The sequence below is a fragment of the Bactrocera oleae genome, chromosome 3, assembly GCF_042242935.1.
Source record: "Bactrocera oleae isolate idBacOlea1 chromosome 3, idBacOlea1, whole genome shotgun sequence".
In the NCBI taxonomy this organism is placed as follows: Eukaryota; Metazoa; Arthropoda; class Insecta; order Diptera; family Tephritidae; genus Bactrocera; species Bactrocera oleae.
In genome coordinates, this window is record NC_091537.1 from 47014584 (window position 1) to 47025924 (window position 11341).

Genomic DNA, 11341 nt, shown 5'->3' on the forward strand with positions numbered 1-11341 from the left:
GTTCAGCGTCTTCAAACTTTTTTTGCTGGCCTTCCACGTTCTTCATTTCTCACATCAAAATCATTATCTCTGAACCGTTGAAACCATCTTTCGCATGTTGCTTCTGAAATAACATGATCACCATATGCCTCGACAATCATTCGATGCGACTCTGCAGCACTTTTATTCAAATGGAATCAAAAAACAAGTAAGGAAGGGATAAGTTCGGATGTAACCGAACATTTTATACTCTCGCAAAGTCAAAGGGTATATTTATTTGAGATTTCTTTGTGGATTGACTGATTTTTTCGGTAAAAGATCAACAATAGGCACTGGGGTCCACATATTTAGTACTTTGGGGGTTGAACAGCTTTGGTTCGATTTAGACAGTTTTCGGTTTAAACGTATTATTCACGCAAAGTTTTACCCCGATATAATCATTGTTGCTTGATATGCATAGTGGAAAGTGAAAGAATCAGATGGAATTTAAAATGGTGTTATAAGGGAAGTAGGTGTGGTTGTAGTCCGATTTCGCCCATTTTCGCACTATAACATAGAAATATGAAAAGAACGTTATGCACCGAATTTGGTTGAAAGCGGTTAAGCAAATCCCAAGATATGGGTTTTCACTTAAAAGTGGGCTGTGCAACGCCCACTGTCTAATTTTGAACGCGGTTCCTATAAAGTCATCTCATACCATCCCAGAGATAAAATTTAATGTCTCTGGCCTGTTTAGTGCTTGATTTATCGCGCTTTAGTAGTTTTTAACAGTACCGCAATATGAAAAAAAATTATGTAAATCAAAAACAAATTGTGAGATAAAGATGTGAGAAAAAAATATTATTAAGAATTTAAAGAAAGCAAAAAAGGAAAGAAAAGTATAGAAAAAGGAAAAAAAAATTAAGAAATGTAAATCTTGGAAAAGTGAAAAACTTTATACAATAATTAAATAAAGCTTTAACTTTGGAATAAAAAATGTTACTTAGTAAGAAAAATTTATAATTAAGCCTGAGTTTAAGAAAATTTCAGTTAATGTACCTTACATTTTGTGAAAAGTTTCTATAAATGATTATATTGTAAATTTACATTCTGGAAAAGAAAAGAAATATTGTAAATTTGATTAAATTTTGCATTTCATCTCATGCAAAACTTACCGAAGTGGGGAGAAGAGGGAGTGTGAGATCTAAATATCCATATGGAATTGAGCGCACACAACGAATGAAGACACAATCTGTTAAACAAATACAACACAATAAGTGTTACAATGTTATAATACAAGACCCGGTTGGGTTTGCTCTGGACTCTCTAGCTGGGCTCTAAGCTACCGGGGGGGTCGGCAGGTCGTGGATAGCCGAACGGCCTGTAGTAGCAGATCAGTTGCGAAATAAGTTAAAACGAATAAGCAATCCCCGACGATGAGCGGCAGGAGTGGAGGATGCGGTATAAAAAGCTAGCAGATCCGCTGAAGCTCCTGTGACTGTGGCGAATAGACACCGCCTCATAGAAATATGTGTCCCTCCCATCATGCATGGGCATAACGAGAAATATGAAAATCCAGGCGCGACGGACCCACAATTTGGCGGCTTTCTGGTCAGCGTCTGTTCACCATGTTAGGTGCGGCTGTCAATATGAACAGACAGGTACACGGCGCGGTGCATTGGGAGTCCCTCGAAATGCCGCCAGCAAGTTCTCTGCTGACGGGATGGAGAGGATGATGTGAGCTTGCTCTGCCGATGTGTCCCCTTTAAACGCGCACCAAAATTGGGCAGGTCCCCAGTCAAGACCCTCGTCATTGAGAAACCAGCGAGAGCGAGGTCGTCGCCACCAGCGTTGTGCGATACCACGCCTCTGACGAAAGCGGTACAATCTTGTGGAGACTATATGACGGAACTAGGAGATGCCATCAAGAAGTTGATCGAAATTATGCGTCCACCACAGCGTTCCATAAACAACAACATGAGGGACCTTCTCGGCTTGATATCCAAACAGAACGCAAGTGCTCAGGAGGAGCACAGTGAAAACAAGACCAAGTGCCCTTGCCATGCCAACAACTACCGAGGCGACACCAAAGAGGCCCCAAGACGAAATACAGCCGAAGCGAAGGACAGAGCCAAAGAGAAATATATAAAATGTCTCACAAGGAAGCGCTGAATAAGCCTGAAGCATCTTCAAATAAGGATGCAAGGAGTGACCCCGCCAAGGGCAAAGCAGAAGAAGTGAGCAAACAAAATGGTTGGATTACAGTCAAACGCAAGCCACTGAAAAAGACGCCGCACAAACCGCCACCTCGTCCCGATGCCATAATCATTGAGACAACCGGTGATATGTCCTACAGCGAGATTTTAAGGACGCTCAAGACAAATGACACACTGCAGAAACTGGGGGAAAATGTGTCAAAAATTAGAAAAACGGCCAAAGGACAAATTTTGCTGGAACTAACGGAGGCTCAAATGAAGACCACGGGAGATTTCAAGATTGAAATAGGAAAAGTGCTGGGAAATCACGCGCAGATAAAAGCACTAACCCATGAAACACTGGTAGAAATTCGAAACATGGACGAAATCACTAGCAAAGAGGACATAGCCGAGGCCATACGCAGTCAGATAATAGAGATGAAGCAGTTTGACACAAACTCGATTAGGAGCATCAGGGCGGCGTACCGAGGAACACAAATTGCGGTCATAAGCCTACCCGCGTGGGAGGCAAGGACGCTCCTGGACGCATATAAAATCAAGTAGTAGTGGGTAGTGTGCAGAATAAGACCGAAGGAGAACCTGAGGAGATGTTTCAGGTGTCTATATAAAAAAAAAATAACACAAAATGAGAGTCATGCAACTGAACTTTAACCACTGCGAAGCTGCTCAGGAGCTCCTTAAACAGACGGTATACGAAAAGAAAGTGGATTCGGCCTTACTTAGTGAACAGTACAAAAACATAAGCGACGGGAACTGGATCTCCGATTGCACGAACAAAGCTGCCTTATGGGCATGTGGAGGAAAAGCTTTCCAAGACAAGCCGCTGTTAGGGAAATCATTCTACACTCGAGCAAAAATCTGTGGGATCAACTTTTACAGTTGCTATATCCCACCAAGCGTATGTCAAAATGATTTTGAAAGAATATTGGATGAACTGGTGAGAGAAGCATTAACTACCACAATGAACGTGGTCGCAGGCGATTTCAATGCATGGGCGATGGAGTGGGGTAGCATCTCTACAAACAGACGTGGAGATGCGCTGCTAAAGGCGTTCTCGTTGCTAGACATGGTGTTGCTAAATACCGGAAACAAAAACACCTTCGAGAAAAACGATCGTGGCTCTATTATAGATATAACTTTCGTTAGCAGTTCCCTGATGCGGACAGCAAGCTGGCAGGTGTGCGACCTCTACACTCACAGTGACCATCAAGCTATTATGTTTGAAATCGGGCACCCAACCACCCAAAATCGAAGTAGAACGCTCGCAAAACGGGTACAAACGAAAGGGTGGAAGGTCGAAACCTTAGACGAAGAAATATTTAAGCTATTGCTAGACGGCAACATGAGTTGCGCGAAGACGCAGATCGACAGGCGGGGATGCTGGTAAGACACATTAGCAAAGCATGCGACGCTTCTATGTGCAGAAGGAAAAGCGGACCATACAGAAAACCCGTATACAGGTGGAGTAATGAAATCAATACCTTAAGAAATGAATGTCATAAAGCGAGGAGGAGCTGCCAAAGCAATCGGGGATCAACGGAGCATAAGGAACTACGCGAACGCTACAAAAGGAAGCGCAATGCCCTTAAAAAAGCAATAAAAAAGAGTAAAGCATGCTGCTTCAAAGAACTTTGCGGAAAAATCGACGAAAATCCGTGCGGCGATGCTTACAAGATAGTAATGTCAAAATTCAAAGTCGGCAAAGTGCAAACACCGACCTGCCCCAAGCTATTGAAAATCATCGTGGAAACCCTATTCCCGTCACAGTCACAAGAAAACTACAGGCTCAAGCAGAGGGACATGTTGAAATGGAAATCAAAACAGTCAACGATGTGGATGTGGCTCAAGCGGCACAGAGATTTGGTAATGCTAAAGCGCCAGGCCTGGACGGTCTTAAAGATTGCCATCAATCATAATGCGAAGCCATTTACAGAATTATTTACACAATGCTTCAGGAAAGGTGTTTCCCGAAAATTTGGAAAAGGCAGCGACTTGTCTTATTACAGAAGCCTAATAATCAACCGGCGAGCCCAACTCTTATCGACCTCTTTGTATGCTGGATACGCTTGGCAAAATACTAGAGCGGATTATCTGTGTACGATTAGAATCGCACTTAGAAAAAGAGTACCAGGGCCTCTCCGAAAATAAATACGGATTTCGGAAGCGGAAGTCTATCAGTGGTAACCTTTGATGTACAAAATGCGTTTAACTCGGCTTATTGGCCTCATATAATAAGCGCCCTGGAACGTAAGGCAACACCGGCTTATCTAGTGAAAATTGTAGCCAGCTACCTGTCAGATCGACAGTTGCTGTACGATACCGATGACGGACCGAAAAAGTATACGGTATCGGGTGGAGTACCACAGGGTTCTGTGCTTGGCCCACTGTTGTGGAATGTACTCTACGACGGTGTGCTGTGCCTGCCACTACCGAAGGAAGTGCAGATCATAGGATACGCGGATGACATTGCGGTAATAGTGGTAGCAAAGGAACTGGATCAAATCCAGAACCTATGTAATCAGACGGCAACAAAAATCAAAGATTGGTTTGCAGCAACAAACCTCCAGCTTGCGGGACAAAAAACTGAAGCAGTACTGATTACAAGCAGGAAGAAGCTGGAAGGTATCACCCTTAATATCGACGGCTATAGTATCACGACTAAGCAGTCATTGAAGTACCTAGGGGTACTTATTGACACTAGACTTAATTATAAGACGCACATTGACAAAGTCTGTGTGTGTGCGGCTCGGGTAGTGGCGGCACTAGCGAGGATAGTGGCCAACATAGGGGGCCAAGTCAGAATAGGCGTGAGCTATTGGCCAAGGTGAGCCAATCTATATTGATGTACGCAGCGCCCATATGGGGACCAGCACTGCGGAATAAATCCTTTGTCAAGAAGGCGAAATCCGTAATTCGGCTCAGTGCCACTAGAGTCATCTGCGCATTCCGCACAGTATCTCACGATTCAGCGGGTATTATACCACCGGACATATTGGCCATGGAAATGAAAAAGAGTTTACGATAGATCCAAAAGTTTAGGAAGGCGACTAACGGTTGCAGAGCGGAAAGACGAAAGACAAATAAGCATCAATGAATGGCAGAAACGATGGGACACAGCAACGAAGGAAAGATGGACCCACAGGCTTATTGGAAGCGTGCAAGCATGGGTAGAAAGGAAGCATGGAGAAACGAATTTCTACCTGACGCAGTTTTTGACGGGGCACGGTTGTTTCAGAGAATACCTCCACAAATACGGCCATGATGACAGTACTAATTGTTCCTTCTGTGACAGTAGCGGGGAAAACGCGCTGCGCATTTTCTTCTCCTGCTCGAGATATGGAAATTAGAGAGGAAATGTGGAGAAGCTAATAGCGGAACGAGTGACGCCAGATAACATTGTGCGGCACATGATTAAGTCGAAACTGGTGTGGGATCGAGTGAGGATGTGGTCTGCGATAGTTCTGCAAGAACTTAGAAGGAAAGAGTGGCAACGGAGCGAAAGCAGAAGGATGATCGAGAGAGATGCCAAAAAGGAATGACTGACGAGCCAGATGGCTAAGCTTGGCCTCACGATGTAATGCCTAACGGCAGTTCCGTGGGCCGTTTACTAGCACTGATGATGGAGTTAAGGGTTTAGTACGTAGGCGCGTTGTTCCGCAAGTCTGGATGGGCGTGGTCCCGAATGAGGTGCACCATTAGCGGACAACTCGAATCGTGCATGTCGTCCGCAAAAATGACGATATCTTGAAAGATTCCCCCTCCGAACACAAAAAAAAAAAAAAATAAACAAGACATGCAGCTGAAAACAACAAGGATTCATACACAACGGTAAAACCATGCCACGTAAACAACACAACAAGTATTCGGCTACAACGAGAAAAGCACGCTAATTCTAGCAACACATGCCATCCCAAAGTAACATGTAGCGAATACGCTAGCAAGCAACACACAGCTTGGCTGAATTTAGCAAGCCGATCTATACTGCAGTCACGCCGCGAGTTAAATAGCAGAGAGCCTATGCGCGGGCGGACATACACATCTCAGCATCATCGTCGCCTATACGAGCGTGCCGCACAGCAGAACAGAACAAACGTAAGTCGTCCTAATACAATTCTAGCGCGGCAGAGCGGAAAACGTTATCGTATACAAACTATTCAACGGAGTCGCGAAGCGGCGGTGACGCTACTGCCGCAAGGAGTGAATGTCTCGCAGTGAGTCGATCCTCTAGCAAGCCTTTCACTCTTTAACGTACGAAGGCTGGAAGTCACGCATGAAGTGGGTATTGAGACAATCGTCTGAACTGTTCCACGCTTGGCATCGCGGGCGCTGCCACTGTCTTCCGTGATTCCGAGTGATGGTAACGCGCAAACGGGTCACGCTAAATCGCTACTTTGCCATAGCGCGTTCCTCGGGTGCCGCCACTACAACGCGGAAGACAACATTTTATCTATTTAAAGCACGAAGATTTATAAATATAAGAAAATATAAAATAAAGTACGATTTGTGAAGACCCATACTTTACAAATTTATTGTAACGAGCCCTGGACACGGCGAGTATAGCTCAACAAATTACAAGGGCAGCAAAAAGCTTTGTTACAATATATGTACAATATATACATTACAAACTAAATTTTCCTTCTTACAATAATTTTTTTGGCTAACATTTATATACATATATATTATTTTATCATTATTTTATTGTTAAAAAGCTGGTTTATAGATAGTTAATATTAATTGTTAAACTTTTTATAATTTACAATAGTTATACTAATTTTTAATATTCGCATATTATGTACATACATGTAGGAACGGTACGGAAGAACGCAAATGTCTAAAATTACTTAAAAATTATCTTCTTTTTTTTGTATTTGTTAAAATATTTATATTATATGTAAGATTTTCTTTGGTTATCATAACATTTCTTTGGTAACCAAACAAATGATTAACATGGAATACCTATGTTAAGGTAACCAAACAAAATATTAAAATTTCATCTGATAGCCTCTTATAACCAAAGAAAAGATTTTAGTTGAAGATTATGATAGATTATGCTAACAAGAAGACGCAAATTTAGCGACTGGCGCGTTTTCATGGTCGATGTTATTTTCAAGAGAATACATAAGTATTATACATCGGACAATTGTGTATCGTTTACAACGGATTTGTGGTTGCGATTTTCTTCCAATTCATGACTTGCAATTCGAATTGGCCGGATATTGTAATTAATATTTATCCTAATGAATGATCTCATTTCATCAGTAAAACGTGATACAAGTGTTGCCAGAAATTCACGCAAAACGTGATACTTTGACAAATTGGCAACACTGCTGTCGTGATTGCCATCTCGAACGCACCCTTTATGTGAAAATTACAAAATTTTCGGGAGTGCTGATATTGATAAAATTGCAGAGATGCCGCATAAAAATTTACAGCCAGAATTACATGAATGTGTTGCCAAACACATGATCCACGGTCCATCCGCTGGTTTGAATCCAAGCTCTGTATGTATGCAAGATGGAAAATGTTCGAAAGAATTTCCAAAGGATTTTGTACAACCATCGAAAGAGTCAGCTCTTGGTTATCCGTTGTATTATTTTAGTATCCTTTCGCAGATGCATACGTGGCCACATATGACGACGAATTCAAATAAGCCGATTGGATTCGATTGTTCATTCAAGCAAGAATTAAGCCAAAATCAGAAACCGAACATATGATTTTATACGAGAATGAATTATAAATTTAATATTTTTTTTAATTTACTTCTGTAAATTGTTTTCTACAAATTTCTTTAGATTTTGCTCAACATTTTTTCAAATTCTTTAATAAAATTTAAATACTATTAACGTTGTTAATAAATTGTATTTTTTATTGCTTGAATTTCAACCACTAGCGGCCCTAGTTATATATTATATATATATAATGCCGATGTATGGCCTCAATTATATAGGTATAACATCTAAAAGAGTTCTATAATTTACTTACTTGTAATCAGTAAGCTGCTATTACATAGCAAGGCCGTAGATCTACAGCATACCATTAATTTCCGTCTTAAGCGATTTGCGCACTACCTCTACGCTTAACACTTGGAATATTTCAATTTGATACGTAGCAACAGTGTAACGTTATTTGACGACACACCAGCTAAATGGAAAGTGTTGAGTGTCTCATTGGCCTGTTTCGAAAGATGGACGTTGCCCACCACAATGACACAGCCCTGCAAGAAATTGAGTACGTCGTTAATTACTCATAGCGGCGACAGATCTGTGGACATGCGCTTATTGATATGGAAAATCTTTCGCGCGTTCTAAATCATGCGTTGCAAATTACAAGGCAATACAACCTAGAGGAGGCAAGACAATGTAAGTAATTCGTCTTTCCAACCTTAAGGCAACCTACCTTGGAATCATCATTGAGAAAAATATCAATCGATTTCCAGCTCGGGCAGCACATTGAGAGTTTTTCTCTCTCTGCAATTATATTTAATCAATTCTTTAAGAAAAACATAAAATTCAAAAACTTATCTTCTTTGTAAACGTCTTTTGAATCTACAAAACAAAATAAAATACTATAAAATTTATCGAGCATATCAAAAAAATAGCGCTTACGTCAAAAATTTTCTCCAAATAATGTCGGCCATTGTCGATGGAAAATGATTAATTTATTTGTGCATCTCATTCTTACGCATTGATAAATTATGCATGATGAATGTTGCTACTCTTACAACAGAATTTTCCGTTTAAAAACAAAAAGTTAGTTTCGAATATGTAGTAGTGGACGAAAGGAAATTTTACAAATGTAGTGGTAAATTGGTTACATCCGTCTTGTAAGGACGTCCTATAAATATCGCGAACCTGTATCGCGGTCAATACATATTAAACATGTAGCAGTCCCCAATCAGATTCTGCGACACCATTGAAGATCAGAACTAATTTGCAATTCTGACAGCTAAGCAAATCTGTATTGGATTCCACAACACCCCAGTATATCTTTTATTGTTGCTCTTTTTTTTTAAATTAATTTACATGGCCCATGACGTTTATATAACTTTTGCGTATTCACAATGCAAGTTTTGTGAACTGTCTTCCACACACATTAACAATAATTAAACTGTCTGTCAGTTAAACCTATCGTCGAGTTGAGCTACCAGAGGTCAAGAGCAATATTAACCGAGTATTAGGAAACCGGCTCAAAGTGGATCTCTCAAGCATAAGATGGTTTATCACTGAATATGAATAATGACTAATATCATAACTTCTGATTATTTGTTTGGTGCTATTCTCATATACCCAATATTATCAAGGTTAGCACCTTCGGTTGAGTTCATATCACATATGAGATAAAATGTCCCAAGTGTACTTGTACTTTTTCAATGGTCGAGCTTTTCTTGTACAATAAACGTTTTTTGGTTCTACCCTATAACTAAAATATACAACTTTGACGATTTTTCATTTTCGAGGGTTATTGTTATTATTACTTTTTACACGACCACGGTACATATGTATTTATATTCTTTAAACAAACCGAATCGATTTCGCTTATATGCAGTACGATTATGAGTGAAAATGTCCTCTTATATTTGATATTAGTAATTTTTTCAAAAAGCAATGTTTGTAAAAAATACAAATAATTTTCTTAGACAAATTCAATTTGCTTAATCGCTTAAACATTTTTTTTTCATTTTTTATTTAATGAAGAACTATGCGCAAAAGGAACAACATGAAAACTTCTACTTGATTAAAAGTGATCCGTCTTTTTATTTTGAAGAATTATTCACAGTGCAGTATCATACTCCCGCTATATGTCTAGGAAATATTTAATATTATCCCTAACCGCTGGTAGCTTAACTGGATGATAGCTTTTAGTGACAGAACCGTTTTCAACAAGTTGTGGTTAGCTTACCTACAGATAGTTTGATTATTATGAATGCGTGGGGAAATCAGTTCACAAAACTGGAATTGTGACGACGTAAAACTGGTCAATCGTCATGAGCTATGTATGTGCTTGTTCAGACAAGGTCTCTTATTGCCGCAAAAAACCGGTTTTCGTAGGCGGAGGGACGACGAGAAAATATGAGGAGTCCGTGCCGCTAGTGCTCGTATCGCATGCTTAGAGTTCTTTTCCGTAACAGCTCGTTGCCACGCAATTCGACATTCCTTTTTCTTTTGAAATTCCTTTCTGCTTGCAAGAGCGCTCGATTTCAAAGGAATATTTACATTATATTCGGAAACTTAAACGTTGTTACTCTTTTTTTTAAGAAAATGAAATAATAATTTTGAATAAGAAAGCAAAAAAAAATATTTAAGTATTGACCACTGCTTTTTACACTATTTGTCTACCTTTCTGGCAATTTATGGATAACATACCCATAGAAATGTTATCCTTTTGGAACAAACCAATCAGACACCTAATTTTCGACTTCTGCGTAGGAATCGAAGTGCTGCTCAGCAAATGCGTGTCTGGCGAATACGGCGGGTGGGGTAGCAGCTCCCAGACAAGTACTTCGATTGTATCCTCAACCGATTTTGCTTTGTGTGCAGGTGCTTTGTCGTGTAACAAAATTTGCCGTCTCTATTGGCCCATTCTGGTCGCCTTTCGACCAATGCATGGTTCAAATTGATCATTTAATGTCCATAGCGATTAGTATTAACAGTTTCACCACTTTTTAGAAGCTCATGATATACCGCACCCTTTTGATTACACTAAACAGATTCTTACCGAATTGATCTGTTATTGCAGTCGATGTTGAAGGTTATCTCAGATTATCCCATAATTTTCTCCTGGCACCCATTTTCCACACTTTTGGATCTTTCTCCATACCTTTAAAACGGTCTGAAATTGTTTGTTGTGCAACATTTAACATGGTTGACATTTGCTTTTGACTCAAAATCTCATCTTCATCCAATATTTCTTGCAGTTCAGCGTCTTCAAACTTTTTTTGCTGGCCTTCCACGTTCTTCATTTCTCACATAAAAATCATTATCTCTGAACCGTTGAAACCATCTTTCGCATGTTGCTTCTGAATGAACATGATCACCATATGCCTCGACAATCATTCGATGCGACTCTGCAGCACTTTTATTCAAATGGAAACAAAAAACAAGTAAGGAAGGGATAAGTTCGGATGTAACCGAACATTTTATACTCTCGCAAAGTCAAAGGGTATATTT

The 11341-nt window shown here is 40.1% G+C and overlaps 1 pseudogene; it reads left to right on the plus strand.

The window, feature by feature from the left end:
• The first annotated feature begins 1677 nt into the window (after positions 1–1677).
• On the plus strand, positions 1678–2825 carry LOC138856052 (uncharacterized; annotated as a pseudogene).
• The last annotated feature ends 8516 nt before the right edge of the window (positions 2826–11341 follow it).